This window comes from Podarcis vaucheri, assembly GCF_965113315.1.
Source record: "Podarcis vaucheri genome assembly, chromosome: Z".
In the NCBI taxonomy this organism is placed as follows: domain Eukaryota; kingdom Metazoa; phylum Chordata; class Lepidosauria; order Squamata; family Lacertidae; genus Podarcis; species Podarcis vaucheri.
In genome coordinates this window covers 30,756,175-30,771,995 of record NC_138758.1, presented here as the reverse complement: position 1 = coordinate 30,771,995, position 15,821 = coordinate 30,756,175, and positions in this window count along the sequence as shown.

Genomic DNA, 15,821 nt, shown 5'->3' with positions numbered 1-15,821 from the left:
GTGCCACAACCCCATAGTCACCTTTGACTGGACTTAACCGTCCAGGGCTCCTTTACCTTTTTACCTTTTCCTGGCCCCTCAGATATTGTCTACTATCCCAGCCATTCTGGTTGGGGCTTAATGGAGTTGTACCCAAGCTTTTCTCATGGAGGCAGCAACTTGTTCTTGGGACTGATTGCCTCTAAGAATAAGAGAAATGCACTGCTAAGGAAGACACTCTCTAAATAAGAAGGGTGATCATGTAAGGGGATTCCATTATTAAGGCATCTCATCCTCCTTCCTTCCCCCATTTGCCAGGCACATGAAATCATTGTCCTTTTGTCGGGTCCTTAAAGCGTTGCATTAAAAGAGAGTGCCTTTGGAAAGTTTTCCTCAAGAGGCTTTTGAAAAGCTTTTTTGAAGAAGCTACACTTTCAGTCCTTGAGTAAACGACACTAGGGATAGGTACCGGTATATGCTGTACTTATTTTCTGCACAGAATAATAGAGCATTGTGAGTGAGACCTGTAACGAAACGTTGCAGTGCGTTTAAGTTTATTGTGCCACCTTGATCATGGTTTTGACTATAGAAAGGCGGCATAAGTCCAGCATAAGTACAATAAAATAATGTATGCATGTGTGTGCTTACTGTTACAGGAAGCCAGCCATGCTCCGCCAACATCACAATATGCCACAATCCTCTCTACCACTGCCAGTTTTCTGGTATTCTATGGACTCTTAATTCACATTGGCTGTTTTAGCATTGCCACTGCTGCTTAGGAATATTATTTTCTTTCTCTCCCTCTCTCTGCTGTACTTCTGCAAACTTTAGAGCTCCTCTGAGCCTGCTGAGACCTCCCTCTTGTATGTTGGTCATGCTGTCAGAGGTGTAGCTAGGGCTGCACATCAGAGATGAATACAGGACCCTGCAGTCCAGGAAAACCTCATATTTGAATGTTGTAAGTGTGATCAGAAGGTCCCAAACTACAAGAGAGATGGGTCTAATGTCATGTACAAGGAAAGTACTGGCAGGATAATAAAATCATTTATTTCAATTACAGCGGTACCTCAGGTTACAGACGCTTCAGGTTACAGATTCCGCTAACCCAGAAATAGTACCTTGGGTTAAGAACTTTGCTTCAGGATGAGAACAGAAATTGAGCGACAGCGGGAGGCCCCATTAGCTAAAGTGGCACCTCAGGTTAAGAACAGTTTCGTGTTAAGAACGGACCAATGGAACAAATTAAGTTCTTAACCTGAAGTACCACTGTACGTATTAAATGATAAAAACATGATCTGCACTTGAATTAAGGGGTGGAACATTCATACATGTGGCGTAAGAGTCTTAAAGGTCATTGAAAGTTTAATGACAGGGAGGGGCTGTAGCTCTATGGCAGAGCATCTAAAACGTCTGCTTTGCATGCAGAAGGTCCCAGGTTCAGTCCCAAATGGTAGAGCTGGGAATGTCCCCTGCCTGAGAGAACTTCTGGCAGTCAGTGTCACTGAGCTGGATGGATCAACAGTCTGGTTCCATGTTATTTATTTATTTGGAGCATTTGTACCTGAAGAAGCTTACTTATAATCCAAACAGGACATTCCCTGCCCACAGGCTTGCAACCTTTAAAAGGCATGACACACAAAGAAAAGGGAGCAGGGAGGGAAGGGGGTGTGGAAATCCAATCCTTAAACAGTTGTGTTTATATACTGACCAGCTGGCCCAGTTTAGGGGCAGGGGATGCCTGGTGGAGCTGGGCTTTCAGGAAAGCTGATGTGCACATACAACAAGCATGCATATGGTCCCTATGAACATATTATTGCATGCCACCCCAAACTTCAAGCAGTGCAAGATTCCAGGGGTTCTAGGCACTTATGCAGTGTTCATGCTTCCTTTCAAATGAGGGACAGTGGAGACTGTGTTTTCTTTGGGATATATGGTTTATTTGCACATATATACAACCTGAGGCTACAATGGAGGGCTTCACAGCATTAACATCCCAAGAGGGTGTTGCGTCTCTTCCCTGGACTTCAAGAGAAATCAGGCAAAGCCCTGTCTCCCAGCTGCCCAGCCTGCAACCTTGCCAGCTTCCAGCTCACACAACTCAACTCTCGACTCAGTCTTTCTAACTCCCAGTAAGTTGAGGGATTCGGCCCACTTATTTGCTGTCTGGCACACAATCACTTCCTTTCTTCCCTTAATGTACCATTACCTAGGGCAGGCATAGACAAACTCGGCCCTCCATACGTTTTTGGGACTACAACTCCCATCATCCCTAGCTATCAGGACCAGTGGTCAGGGATGATGGGAATTGTAGTCTCTAAACATCTGGAGGGCTGAGTTTGCCTATACCTGACCTAGGGTTATCACCTCACCAAGAAACTAGCCTACTCCAGGAATTAGAAGAGTCTCTGCATGCAGCCTACCGCCCCCACCCTGCCATCCAAACTCATAACACTATAATGATGTATATATACAGCTCTTCCATGTGAGGGACCCTGGCTGGGCCAGGATACACCCTCACATGGGACTTCCGGTTCGGCGCCAGCGCTAATGGCTGCTCTCTCTCCGAGCTCCGGAGAGAGGACGGCTCTGCGAGTTCGGGTCTGACCCGCTTCGGCAAGCGGGGGACCCCTAAAATCACAGGAACGGATCCTGTGAACAAGGAGATTCGGTGGGCACCCGAAGCGCCCCCTCTTTACCGCAGAAAGAGCCTTTTTAAAGGCTCCGGAACGACAACGGGGGAGCGCGGTGCTGAGAATCGCTACCCAGCCCGCAGAGTGAAGCCGCGTCGCCATTAGTGGAGAGCGCCGATTCCCTTCCTGAATAATCTGGACAAAAAAGACCCGTGAGTAAGACTGAACCTCTATTCGAATTAAAACTACCTGAAATTAGGCTGAAAACGGGAAAGGCAAAAATTAAGGAAGTCTGCCTTCCCCCGACTGCATGATAATCAAAGCAACGAAAGTTACTAAGCTGCATCCGTAAGGGAAAATCGTTTTTAAATGCTTGAACCCGACATCTGGACTTTGACTATCCCCTCCAGCTTGCAGGGCAGAGGGGAGGAAAAAGTGACTTTATAAGCTGCATGACTAATTTAAAGGAAAAGGAAACTTTCTGCAGCCTCCAACCTGGTACGAACTGCTCATAAAATAAAAGGAACACTGAACTGACTTCAGATTCCTGTGAAAGTAACAAAGTGGAAGCTTTATTGTTTATTTGTTACAAAGTTTTGGGACTTTGTGGATACATTATATCAGGGAAGGCTGGGACTCTATTTACTGGGAAAGTGTTGCATTATACTTATAGAAGCCTCCTGATAAATTTGCTTTTTAACACTCTTTATTTCGGTTTGCGGACATTCTGATTTGCTCCCTCTAGAGGGTAAACTAAAAGTTGCTACGCTTTGGGACAGTGGAATTTTCTTAGGAGAAGGCTCTTGTGGGAAACGACCTTGGGATATGAGTGGCCCAGCAGACGAGATAAGCACGAGAGCCAAGACAAGGCAATATCAACAACAGCTGCAGCAACACAAGAAAAGAGGCTCGATCTCAGGAATAACTTCTACAGTGACAACAGGACAAGAAAGAGGTACAGCAGTCTCCATGGATGCAGTATCGCAAGCCCTTCTTAAGATAAATCAATCCCTGGAGAATTTAACAAAGCAAACGGCAGAGAACACTAAGAAATTGACAGAGAACTCACAGAAATTGACAGACTTGACAGCAAGACTTGATTTGAATACAGAATCTATAAATAAGCTTACGCAAGAGAACTCTGCCACACGTCAAATTGCGGAGGAAGCCAGAACTATTGCTGGAGAGACTCAGGAAAAATTAGAACCGATTGCCAGGAAGGTCTATGACCACGATGCAACTCTGGCACTGTGGGAACTACAAAGAAAAGAAAGGAATCTGAAATTACGATCAATTCCAGAGGACGAAGGAGACAATCTCACGGACTTTTTAACGAAGGAGTTTGCTGATGCTTGGGAAGATTTAGAGGAAGACGAAATCAAAATCACAACGGCATTCAGACTGGGCAGAAGACAGAATAGAAAGGTACCGAGAGACTGCTTGATCACCTTGAGATCGAAGGAGGAAAGAGACAAAATATTAAGACTGCATTTTGAAAAGGCCTTACAAATTGGGAATTCACCGATACAGATCTTTAAAGATATCCCTAAACATATTCTGGACTTGAGAGCTTCTTATAAGGACCTGGTTTACCTGCTCAAGAAGAACAACATTCGTTTTAGGTGGGAATTTCCACAGGGACTGTCCTTTGACTATAGGGGGAAGAAGGCGAAAATAAAGACGACACAGGATAAAGACAGCTTCCTGCATAAAAATCAAGAAGATCTACAGAAAGGAACTGTAGACCCAATTGCTGAGCAAAGGAGTGTATTAGATATCTTGAACCTCTCATTTGGACAGAACCTTCCACCACCAACAGAGGAGGAACAACAATTGGGAGCAGTTGGAGGAATACCAGAAAAATAACAAGATGGCCCTGCAATTCCTTAGCTGGAATTGTAATGGGATGAACATGCCTTTGAAGAGACGACAAGTATTCCACATTTTATATAGAGAACAACTGGACGTGATTTGTTTACAGGAAACTCACATAACCAGAGCCCACAGGAGACTGCTTATGAATAAAAAATTGGGACAAGAATTTATCTCGTCGGACAAAGTGAAAAAAAGAGGAGTTGTGATTTATGTAAAAGAGAAGTGGGCCCCAAAAATGATTTTTAAAGATGAAGAAGGAAGATACTTAGCGGTGGAGATTCAAGCACAAGGAGAAAAATTTTTGATAATTGGGATTTATGCACCAAATGAAGGTAAAGCAGAATTCTTCAAAAAACTTCATGAAACCCTGATGGACTATTTGGAATATAACATGATAATCATGGGAGATATGAATGGTGTAGTTTCTACAAGCATGGATAAGACACAAAGACTGATACTCACTAAAGAAGGGAGACTCCCGAAGACTTTTTTTGAAATGACTGAAAATATGGACTTAATAGATATTTGGAGAACAAGGAACCCTCTTGAAAGAGAGGGAACCTTTTTCTCCCAAGCAAAGATGACCTGGACCAGAATCGACCAAATCTGGATTACTAGTGGAATGGCTCCGAAGATTAAGAAGGTAGAAATCTGCCCAAAAACCTGCTCCGACCATAACGCCGTGAAGATGGAAATGAAACTTACAACAACTGGTCAGTTTAGATGGAGAATGAATGACACCCTGTTTCGAGATAGAGAGTTCCACTTGAAGGCCCAAAAAACTTTAAAGGACTATTTTGAAATCAATCTAAGGGGCGATGTGGAAAGAAGAGTGATCTGGGACGCAAGTAAAGCTGTGATGCGAGGGTTTTTGATTCAACAAAACTCAATAAAGAAGAGAAAGCAGAAGGAGAAAAGAGAAAAAATTTTGGAAAAGATAAAAGAAGGAGAGAAAAAATTAAGGTCAAAACCAAAGTCCCAGGAGATTTTGAGGGAGATTAAATTGTATCAAACACAATATATGGAATTGATGAACCAAGAGATAGAGTGGAAAATAAAGCAAATGAGACAAAAGACATTTGAGTCGGCAGACAAATGTGGCAAACTCTTGGCATGGCAACTCAAGAAAAGACAGAAATTAAATACAGTTTCAAGTTTGGAAGTGGATGGAAGGACCATATCTAAACCAAATGAGATAAGAAACTGTTTTGTGAGTTATTTCAAAAAACTTTATTCCCAAGGATTACAAAATGAAGAAGACATAGATAAATTCCTTAATAAACATGGATTACAAAAAATCTCTCCTCAAAGTAAGGTGGATCTAAACCAGAGAATAACAGAACAAGAGATAGAGGGTGCCATTCAGGACATGCAATTGGGCAAATCTCCAGGGCCAGATGGACTGACTTCCAGATATTACAAATCGTTAAAGGAATGGTTGATACAACCGCTAAAGGATGTCTGTAATGAGATCTTAGAGGGAAAAAAGGCACCTGAATCGTGGAAAGAAGCATATATTTCACTCATACCAAAGACAGAGACTGAAAAGACTCAATTGAAGAACTACCGCCCAATCTCGTTACTCAATGTGGATTACAAAATTTTTGCAGACATTTTAGCAAAAAGATTTAAAAGAGTATTGATGGAAAAGATTCATAGAGACCAAGCAGGCTTTCTCCCAAAGAGACACCTCTCAGACAATGTTAGGAACATAATAGACATTTTGGAAAAGTTAGAGGTGAACATAAATACTAAAGCAGTTTTGATATTTGTGGATGCGGAGAAAGCCTTTGACAACATTTCTTGGAGTTTTATGAAAAAGAACCTTCATGGGATGGGGGTAGGACAAGGTTTTGAGAATGGTATGGGTGCAATATATTCCGAACAAAAAGCTAAGTTGATTGTAAACAATGTAATAACTGAGGAACTTAAGATAGAAAAAGGAACACGACAGGGGTGCCCAATTTCCCCATTGCTTTTTATTTCGGTCCTGGAGGTGTTGCTGAACATGATTAGAGAGGACCAGCAAGTTAAAGGTGTACAGGTCGGAGCAAAACATTACAAGTTAAGGGCTTTCGCAGATGACTTAGTTCTGACTTTACAAGAGCCATACACTAGTACGAAAAAGGTGTTGGAGATAATTCAACAATTTGGCCAGGTAGCTGGATTTAAATTGAATAAACAAAAAACTAAAGTCTTAGGGAAAAACCTGACAGATATGGAGAAGAATAAGTTTCAAGAAGAGACGGGTTTGATGGTGGTTAAGAAGGTGAAATACCTAGGGGTTAATTTAACATCTAAAAATTTGAATTTATATAAGGACAATTATGAAAAATGTTGGTTAGAAATTAAAAAAGACTTAGAAATATGGTCAAATTTGAGATTATCAATGTTAGGCCGAATTGCAGTAATTAAGATGAATGTATTGCCTAGAATGTTATTTTTGTTTCAAACTTTGCAGATTATTGACAAGATGGACTGTTTCAAGAGGTGGCAGAAAGATATTGCGAAATTTGTCTGGCAGGGCAAAAAGCCCAGAATAAAATATAAAATATTAACAGATGCAAAAGAAAGAGGGGGATTTGCCCTGCCGGACTTAAAATTGTATTATGAGGCAGCAGCATTCTGCTGGCTGAAAGAGTGGATGCTCCTCGAGAATACAGATATCTTGGACTTAGAAGGTTTCAATAACGCATTCGGTTGGCATGCATATTTATGGTATGACAAAATCAAAGTGCATAGTGCCTTTAAAAATCACATTGTAAGGAAAGCGTTGTTCAATGTTTGGATGAGATATAAAGACCTGTTGGAAAACAAAACCCCTAGATGGTTGTCACCCTTAGAGGCGAAGGCCCATAAGAAAGTTAATATGGAGGTCGGATGGCCAAAGTATTGTGAGATTTTAGAACAGGATGGAGAGAAACTGAAATTAAAGAGCCATGAAAAACTAAAACCCAAAGTACAAGATTGGCTCCACTATTATCAAATAACGGAGGTTTTTAAACAAGACAGGAAAATTGGCTTCCAGGTGGAAAAATCAAAACTCGAGACAGAACTGCTAGAACCCAATACTAAGAATTTGTCAAGAATGTATAACTTGCTGTTGAAATGGAACACACAAGATGAAATAGTTAAATCAGCTATGATTAAGTGGGCACAGGACATTGGTCATAATATTATGTCTGCTGACTGGGAAAGGTTGTGGAACACCGGAATTAAATTTACGGCATGTAGTGCCTTAAAGGAAAATGTGATGAAAATGGTATACAGGTGGTACATGACCCCAGTTAAGCTAGCAAAAATTTACCATTTGCCTGACAATAAATGCTGGAAATGTAAGGAAACTGAAGGTACTTTTTATCATCTTTGGTGGACATGCCCGAAGATTAAGGTCTTCTGGGAGATGATATATAATGAAATGAAAAAGGTATTTAAATATACCTTTCTTAAGAAACCAGAGGCCTTTCTCTTGGGCATTGTCGGCCAATTGGTGCAAAAAAAGGATAGAACTTTCTTTATGTACGCAACAACAGCAGCAAGAATACTGATCGCAAAGTATTGGAAGACACAAGATTTACCCACCGTGGAAGAATGGCAGATGAAAGTGATTGACTATATGACATTGGCGGAAATGACGAGCAGAATTCGAGACCAGGGAAAGGAGACTGCGGAAGAAGATTGGAAGAAATTCAAGATTTATCTTAAGGACTATTATAAACTTGATGAAGTTTAGAATGTCGAGATTCTATAGAGAGAAAGGGTTGCAGTAATATAAGATTAGAATAAGAAAGGACTATGACGAATTAGAGTTGGAAAAAACATTTATAAGTTGCTATAAAATTTGGACATGAGGATGCAGAAAGGGGAGGTATGGGGAAGTCCGAGGAAAGAAGTTTATGAAATGACATTATGAAATTATATTTGTTTGTTTGTTTGTTTTCTTTTTTGTGTTTGTCTGTTATAAAAACTTTTGTAAAACTAATAAAAAATATTATAAAAAAAAAAAAGGATACACCCTCACATGGAAGAGCTCTATGTGCTCATATGACATATATGTGCATATAGCTGTTTCACATGATGGGTTGGCAGTGGGGGTGTGGGTACCTCATACCTTGGTGATAACATGGCTATCCTACATGGTTCCCTTCGATATGTTCTTCATGAGGAGTCTCTGAGGCTCCCAAAATACAAAACTGGAGTTTGTGCCAAATCCTCCTAATCTGAACAATCTTTCTACATTTAAATATTTGGACAGAGATGCTTTGTCATTTCACAGCCTTATGAAGATGTTCATGCAAAGTGCATGAGAGAGAATTATCCCCTTTCATGTTTTAGTTGTCTGCTCTGTGAACATATAATTTTTCAGAAAAATTAATTTACTGCATTTATATCTGTCACAGTGGCGTCGCAATGGGGAGGGCAGGGTGGTGGTGCACCCCATGGGGTGCTTGTCCTGCCGCCCCAGCCCGGGCGCAGTGGTGCGAGCAGCCATCACACTGCAGCCATGAGCAGAGGATCCCAGAACCATCTGTACGGCGCTGGGACGCTGGCACCAGCAAACCGCTATGTACAGCGCATGTGCGGTGTTGCTACGTACAGCGCATGCATCATACATAGCGACACCGCACATGCGCCCTATGTAGTGATGCCCCGCCCCGGGTGTAACAACGCCTTCGTTCGCCCCTGATCTGTCATGGACTGGCTGTATGCAGTGGACCATGTAAGATCTGGACTCCCACCATGCAGACTGAAGGTGACTAAACCATATTTCTTAAAGCTATGACAGTCTCTGCCATGTCTCAATTCTCCAAAGGAACACAGAACCTGGGTGAGTGCCTGGAACCCCCTGGAGTCTTGCCACCGCTCAGTAATACTTTTGTAACACTGGTGTCAGCAGTGGGATCTTTGTTTCCTGGAGACAAGGTCTAGGAGCAAATTACACCTTCAGTCTTCATGGAAGGGCTTGTCCCCCATAGCAGTGCACCCCCAGAACCAAGGCATCTCTCCCAGTTAGTCTGCTGCCAGCCTGCCCAAGGTGGATCCCAGACCTTCTTCTTTCTTCTCCCAGCAACCCTTGCTCGAAACTCTTTTTTCCTGTCACCTCATAGCCAGTTACCCTGACAACCTTCCAAACCCTTGTCTCTGTTTGCACCTTGGAGCAATGGGGAAGAACTGTTCTCTAGCATTGCCAATGGCCCTCAAAGGCCCTCTATTGTTCTTTAAGGACCCAAGCCTGGTCAGGTCATTTTGCATAGGCTAGCCCAGGAATTCCTCTGCAGCTTCTGTTCTACCTTCACATCCTAAATAATCAAAATCCTAGCATTTGTTGATTTCCAGGGTTTAGCGTAGGGCTTTCCAAACTTGGCTCTCCAGCTGTTTTTGAACTACAGTTCCCACCATCCCTGGTTTAGGGAGCCCCCCCCAAAAAAATAGGGTTGTCATATTTCAAAACGCGAAAATACAGACACAACAGTTGTTGAGCTTTTTGCTAAATCAACACTTATGCCCAGGTTTTTGGGGACATTTTAGCCGCTTTCCGAAAATTCCGCTAGGATGCCATTTTCAACGAGTGAATCCTGGCTATGTCTGGGAAATTCCCTACCCCAAATCTATAACAATAGACAGAGATAGAGATATATTGATCCATACCCTGATCTGAATGACAGCCTAGACAGTTGCATTTATCCTTATAAAACTATGGAAGATCTGATCTCCCACCACCATCTCATCCAGGTTTGCCTTAATCTTGGAGCCTGTGGCTTGTCTGTGAGTAGCACTTCAGAACAGAATATGTTGTACTTTCAATCGCTCTGTTATTCTTCCTGCTTTTCTGGGATTCTGAAGAGAGCAAATTAGAGTATAAAGTTGCTTCTGCTTCTGCTTCTGAAGAGTAACCAAGAAATAATATTGGCAATAATTGCTAAGAAATAATATTGGCAATAAGATGCCTCTTCCCTGTCTCGGTGTCCTTCTGCCTTTTACACATTTTTTCTACTGCTCCTTTTGCAGCCAGATTTGATAGCGACATCTGATGAATTTTTAAAGGACCCATGTGAACATTTCACAGTCATCCACTCATGTAACTACTAAGCAAGCAATCATATACTCGCAGTCACAGAGAGCGAAGCGAACGGTTTGTATCATCTTGATGAGTAATTCAACCAGCATTACAGGAAAATAAGCCAAATCATGTCAAAACTAGGGTGCATTCCTCTTTCCAATAAGGAATCACTATGTCTGTGGAGTTCAGCACGACACCTTCATCTCCCTTGTTAAAATTACATCAATCACAAGATTTCTCGAAACCCTCTCCTGAAACAAATGGAGATTCTCTTGGAAGCTGTGTCGGATATCTTGGAAAGGGTAAATTCAAGCAGAGAGAAACTGCAGGAGAGAAAAAGTACAGCATGAAAGAGGCACTTCAGAAATTTAGAGTGGGAATCCACAAGAAGTTGCCTTATACCAAGTGAGATAGAATCATAGAATCATAATGTTGGAAGAGACCCTGAGGGTCATCTAGTCCAACCCCCTGCAATGCAGAAATCTCTAACCACTACACCACATTGGCTCTATAATTAATTAACTCATTGCATTTATATCCCACCTTTCCCCAAAGCTGCTCAAGTCTATACATGGTTCTCTTTGTTCCAAGATATTGGGACAGAGCTTTAACCTCTTTTCTAATACCTCTACCCATTGTGAATCAAACCAGGTTACTCCCACATTCCTACCCAACCTGATTTCAAAAAGGAGGATGGCGGTGGAACTTCTAAACACCAGAGAAGTTTTGAAGACAGGCTGTTGCTTCTATGTCCAATTCCCGAGCCTCTCCAAAGTGGCATCTGGCTGCTTGCTGTTGACCGCTGGACTAAGATAGGCTTTTGAATTGAACCAACAGAACAACCGCCCCTGCAATTTAGGAAGCTGCTTAAATGTCACTAGGACCTGCATGTGAATAAGCGACTAGTTAGTTCAAATGATATTGTGCTGTCTGTGAATTATTAACTAGCCCAGGAATTTCCATTAATGCAAGTTGATGACTCACTTTCCAGGAAACAGCACTGCCCCCCCCCATTCTCATTCAAGCATAGCATTGTATACTTCCTTCCAGATGGACCTCTACTCTAATAGCTAGTTAACTGATTCCTGCTCCATTTGCCATCTATAATTAACAGCAGCCCAGGGACAGCCAGCTTCTCAATTAGCTGATAACAAGTATGCCTTGGCCTTCTGGCCTCATTGGTCAAAGGCAGTGCTTTTTTGTAACATGAAGTTGTTATAGTAAGTGCCACACTTTTACCAATTTAGGGGGGAAATGTGCCACTACTGCATATCATTGAGAACCCCCAGAAAAAAAGGCACTGGACAAAGGTACAAGACTTTTATTGTACCAGAAGTTACAGCTAGCGATGTAATTGGTGATGTCATGTTGTTGTTGTTGTTTAGTCGTTTAGTCGTGTCCGACTCTTCGTGACCCCATGGACCAGAGCACGCCAGGCACTTCTGTCCTCAATGTCATGTTACTTCATCCATTTTATTGTGAATTATTGAGCCCAACCAACTTTCTTGTGCAGCATTTTGATTCTCTTTAACAAGATTTCATTATTTTTGAAAACTTCAGTGCCTGTTTTGGTTTATGTAATTTTCATAGAATCATAGAATCATAGAGTTGGAAAAGACCACAAGGGCCATCGAGTCCAACCCCCTGCCAAGCAGGAAACACCATCAGAGCACTCCTGACATATGGTTGTCAAGCCTCTGCTTAAAGACCTCCAAAGTAGGAGACTCCACCACACTCCTTGGCAGCAAATTCCACTGTCGAACAGCTCTTACTGTCAGGAAGTTCTTCCTAATGTTTAGGTGGAATCTTCTTTCTTGTAGTTTGGATCCATTGCTCCGTGTCCGCTTCTCCGGAGCAGCAGAAAACAACCTTTCTCCCTCCTCTATGTGACATCCTTTTATATATTTGAACATGGCTATCATATCACCCCTTAACCTCCTCTTCTCCAGGCTAAACATGCCCAGCTCCCTTAGCCGTTCCTCATAAGGCATCGTTTCCAGGCCTTTGACCATTTTGTTTGCCCTCCTCTGGACACGTTCCAGTTTGTCAGTGTCCTTCTTGAATTGTGGTGCCCAGAACTGGACACAGTACTCCAGGTGTGGTCTGACCAGAACAGAATACAGTGGCACTATTACTTCCCTTGATCTAGATGCTATACTCCTATTGATGCAGCCCAGAATTGCATTGGCTTTTTTAGCTGCCGCGTCACACTGTTGGCTCATGTCAAGTTTGTGGTCAACCAAGACTCCTAGATCCTTTTCACATGTACTGCTCTCAAGCCAGGTGTCCCCCATCTTATATTTGTGCCTCTCGTTTTTTTTGCCCAAGTGCAATACTTTACATTTCTCCCTGTTAAAATTCATCTTGTTTGTTTTGGCCCAGTTCTCTAATCTGTCAAGGTCGTTTTGAAGTGTGATCCTGTCCTCTGGGGTGTTAGCCACCCCTCCCAGTTTGGTGTCATCTGCAAATTTGATCAGGATGCCCTTGAGTCCATCATCCAAGTCGTTGATAAAGATGTTGAATAAGACCGGGCCCAAGACAGAACCCTGTGGCACCCCACTAGTCACTCTTCTCCAGGATGAAGAGGAACCATTGATGAGCACCCTTTGGGTTCAGTCAGTCAGCCAGTTACAAATCCACTGAGTGGTAGCATAGTCAAGACCGCATTTTACCAGCTTCTTTACAAGAATATCATGGGGCACCTTGTCAAATGCCTTGCTGAAATCAAGGTAGGCTACATCCACTGCGTTCCCTTCATCTACCAGGCTTGTAATTCTGTCAAAAAACGAGATCAGGTTAGTCTGACATGACCTATTTTTCAGAAATCCATGCTGACTATTGGTGATCACAGCATTCCTTTCTAGGTGCTCACAGACTGTTTGCTTAATGATCTGCTCCAGAATCTTCCCTGGTATTGATGTCAGACTGACTGGGCGGTAATTATTTGGGTCCTCTCTTTCCCCCTTTTTGAAAATAGGGACAACATTTGCCCTCCTCCAGTCTGCCGGGACTTCTCCTGTTCTCCAGGAATTCTCAAAGATGACTGCCAGTGGTTCTGAGATCACATCTGCCAGTTCTTTTAATACTCTTGGATGCAGTTCATCTGGCCCTGGAGACTTGAATACATCTAAACTAGCCAAATATTCTTGTACTATCTCCTTAGTTATTCTGGGCTGTGTTTCCTCTGCTGAATCATTTGCTCCAAATTCTTCAGGTCGGGCATTGTTTTCTTTATCGGAGAAGACTGAGGCAAAGAAGGCATTGAGGAGTTCAGCCCTTTCTGTGTCCCCTGTTTGCATTTCACCATCTTCTCCTCTGAGTGACCCCACTGTTTCTTTGTTCTTCCTTTTGCTACGAACATACCCATAAAAGCCTTTTTTGTTGCTTTTAACCTCTCTAGCAAGCCTGAGTTCATTCTGTGCTTTAGCTTTTCTGACTTTGTGTCTACACGTGCTGGCTATTTGTTTGAATTCCTCTTTGGTTGTTTCCCCCCTTTTCCATTTTTTGTACACATCCTTTTTTAATCTTAATTCAGTTAAAAGGTCTTTAGATAGCCACCCTGGCTTCTTTAGGCACCTTCCATGTTTCCGTCTCATTGGTATTGCCTGACGTTGTGCTTTTACTATCTCCCTCTTAACAAACTCCCAGCCATCATGAACTCCCTTTCCTTTTAGTATTGTTGTCCATGGGATCTCACCCAGCACTTCCCTAAGTTTTATGAAGTCGGCTTTCTTAAAGTCAAGAAATTGAGTCCTAGTATGCTTGGCTGCTCCTTTCCGCTGTATAGTAAACTTCAGAAGAGCATGATCACTCGCGCCTAATGATCCTTCCACTTCTACCCCACTAACCAGGTCATCAACATTGGTTAGGACCAGATCTAAAATGGCTGTTACTCTTGTTGCTTCTCCCACTTTCTGGACAATGAAGTTGTCTGCAAGGCCAGTGAGGAATCTGTTTGACCTTATGCTCTTGGCTGAGTTTGACGTCCAACAAATATCTGGGTAATTGAAGTCCCCCATTACTACTATCTCCCTTCCTTTTGCATTCTTGGCCATCTGTTCCAGGAAGGCATCATCTATGTCCTCCGTTTGGCTTGGGGATCTATAGTAAACTCCCACAATGAGGTCTCTGTTATTCTTCTCTCCCTTAATTTTGACCCAAATGCTCTCACTTTGGCTTTGAGGATCTAAATCTTGGATCTCTTCACAGGTATACACATCCTTGACATATAACGCCACTCCTCCTCCTTTCTTGTCTGGTCTGTTTCTCTGAAATAGATTGTATCCCCCCATTATTACATTCCAATCGTGGGACTTATCCCACCAGGTTTCAGTGATGCCTATTATGTCATATTTAGTTTGCTGTACTAAGAGCTCAAGCTCATCTTGTTTATTTCCCATGCTTTGCGCATTAGTGTACAGACATTGAAGTCCATTAATCATTCCCCCGTGTCTCTTATTTAAGGATTTTTTCCTCCCACCACTAGGTCCGCGTGCTGTTTGCTCCATTTGGTCTATGACATTTGGATGATCATCTTCATTAATTGATAGACTCCTACCTTCAGGAGCACTGTCTCCCTCCCCCACATTAGTCAGTTTAAAGCCCTTCTGATGAGGTTTCTGAGATTTTTGGCAAAAACATTTCTCCCAACCGTTGTGAGGTGCAGCCCATTTTGTGAAGTCTTACTACTTAGATCACATATGTGTATGCACAAAGGGAAGCTAACCTAGCAGGTTTTATTATTACAGGGAAAAGGTTTTAACTATTTAGAAAAGAATATGGTCCAGGGCATTGTAATCCCAAGAACATTCACTGAATCCCACTCAATGTGTGCTTGCTTCAACAAGGGCACAAAATCGTGAATTACATTGTGCTTCACATAAGCAATTTCAAAACAAAAACAAAATAACATGAATTTGGTGCACATACCTAGTCAGAGACTTCACGTGGAGTTTAGAGTCAAATGAACAGCATTCGAGGAGTACTGACTTGTTAAGCAAATAAAGACGAAAGGCCTAAGTACAGTGGTACCTCGGGTTAAGAACTTAATTCGTTCTGGAGGTCCGTACTTAACCTGAAACTGTTCTTAACCTGAAGCACCACTTTAGCTAATGGGGCTTCCAGCTGCTGCTGCGCAGCCAGAGCACGATTTCTGTTCTCATTCTGAAGCAAAGTTCTTAACCCAAGGTACTATTTCTGGGTTAGTGGAGACTGTAACCTGAAGCGTCTGTAACCTGAAGCATCTGTAACCTGAGGTACCACTGTATTTATAAATT